Genomic DNA, 2,298 nt, shown 5'->3' on the forward strand with positions numbered 1-2,298 from the left:
TATTGGGGGGGACGCTGTGAAGGGGGTCCCGTAAGTTGCAGACCTAGAGTGGGGGAGCGACGTGGGGGGGAATCCCCGGAATTCCAGATTGGGGACTACAGTGGGGCGACGTGGAGGCGGGGGGGTCCCTGAAGTTTCATAGTCGGGGTAGCGCGGAGTCCCCAAAGTTCCGGAGCTGGGGTTCCAAGAGACGGTGCGTGGGGTCCTCGAAGTTCTCTCCCCGAGGTTGGACGAGGCAGAAGAGGTGTCCCTGAAGTTCTGGACCCCGAATTGGGGCTGGGGGGGGACATCGTGGGGCTCTCATAGGATCCAGGGTCGCAGCGCTTGTCCCGGAGTTGGGGCGCACCCAGGGTGTCCTCCTGACGCGGGTGGGGACTGGAAATGGAATGAGTATCAGGTCCCTGGACAGGGGCACATGGAATGGGGTATGGTCGCACCCCATCCCACCCCACCTCCAGGCCCGATTGGGGATCCCGGGTGGTGTCGGACCCCCCTCCGGGAGCCCCACGGCCAGCGGCGTCCCAGGCGCATGAGTCGTTCATGAGTAACTTTCCTCCAAACGCTGCAAGTCGTGGCAGGAGCGGATGGGCCGGAAGGACCTGTGTTCCGGGGCTCAGGGGATCCTCCTGCCCCCCAAGCTCAGGGCCAGGCTCAAGACCTGCCCCCAACTCCTCCGGCCACAGAGCTGCCGCCCCTCCTCCAGCCAGGGGCTCGGGTTTCAAACCCTGTGACCAGACAGCGCTGCCCGGGACAGCATGGGGGGACACCCCACCTCCTTTCCCTCTTCTCCAAGCCTGGGGGTACCCCATGCAGGTTCCCTGGATGCAGGCTGAGGGATGCAGGGGGATAGGATGGGGAAGTTTCCCTGCAAAGTAGGGTGCTGGTTAGAAGAGGCAGCAGGGGGCCCCAGAGGCTGCCAGTGCCCTGTGGGTGCCCGGATTGGTTCATTGACTCTATTTTGTCCTCTTTATTTTATTTTATTTTTTTTAGATATTTCCCTCCGTAGGAGATTGTACTTGTCAGAAAGAGAAAGTGAGAGGGGTGGTCATGCACCCCTGGTGTGATTTTCAGGCCACTGGGTTGCAGACTCAGACTGGTAGAGTGGGCTATGTGGGATTCAGTGCTTTAACCACCTTGCCACTTGCTAGATTGTCTCATCTTCTATTTTTTTTTTTTAATTTATAATAATAATAATTCTTATTATTATTTTCATTAGAGCAGAGACAGAGGGAAAGTGAGAAAGCAAAACACCAGGTCCAGGACTTGAACTGTGGTTGGCCACATGAGAGAGTCCAGCGCCTTAACCACTACACCACCTGCCAGCTCTCTCCCTTTTTTTAAAATAATTTTTTAATTTATGTAATTAATTCCATTTGTTGTTATTATTATTTTAGTACTTAAAAAAAAAAACTTTATTTAGAGGCCAGCAGTTAGCGTAATGGCCATGTCGCTGGGATCCCACGTAGTCGACTGTGGTTCGCATCCCAGACCCGGTGACTTAAACTCACGCCAGGTGCGTGTGCGTGCGTGCCCAAGATCCCGAGAGGAGAATGGAGGAGAAGGGATTGCGGCGTGGCCATCTCCCCTGGGGGTGATTTCTCGCTTTCTGTCTCTCTGTCTCTCTCTGTCTTTCTGGCAAGTGCATGCGCCTTATAGCAAACACCTTTAAAAAAAAAAAAAAAAAAGCACTTCATTTATTTATTCATTTAAATTTGACCAAGGAGGGACAAGGTGAGAGAGAGACAGAGAAAGGGAAAGTGAGAAAACAAGCTGCCAGGTCCGGGACTTGAACCAGAGTCATCCATGTAGGAGTCCAGCACTTTTAACCACCACGCCACCTGCCAGCCTCTCCTTCCTTTTTTTTTTATACTAGGCTGGGGACTTCTTGGGAATTTGGACCTTTGTCTTCAAGGTGTCCTTGTGCTTTTGGATCAAAGCCGAGGGGCTCCCTCTGTGGGGCTCCGTGCAGAACTGACTTCCCAGGGGGCACCTGGTCCCATGGCCTACTTTTTTGCTGGAAGGCCCTGGTTTGGCAAATGATGGATGGGTTTGGCAGGAAGGACGAAGCCGGGTGGGCTGTGGTCTCAGCAGCCCGGTGACTCGGTAACCAGGACGCGAAAGGCTTACTCTGGGACATCAGGGTCCTCTGTCCCTATCACAGAGTGCCACCTCCTGACCTGGCTGAAATCACCCCCAGATCGAGGGAGATAGGGTCCCCTTGGTTCGAATGATCTGTACTGATTCTCTCGCCTTTTATTATTATTATTATTATTATTATTATTATTATTATGCATTCAT

General features: G+C 53.3%; 1 protein-coding gene across 1 annotated transcript in view; it reads left to right on the plus strand.

The window, feature by feature from the left end:
• HOMER3 (homer scaffold protein 3) overlaps positions 1–2,298 on the plus strand; it is a 17,443-nt gene that overhangs the window by 2,296 nt on the left and 12,849 nt on the right. The window lies entirely within an intron of this gene.

This window comes from Tupaia chinensis, unplaced genomic scaffold (genome assembly GCF_000334495.1).
Source record: "Tupaia chinensis unplaced genomic scaffold, TupChi_1.0 Scaffold000201_1, whole genome shotgun sequence".
Lineage (NCBI taxonomy): Eukaryota > Metazoa > Chordata > Mammalia > Scandentia > Tupaiidae > Tupaia > Tupaia belangeri.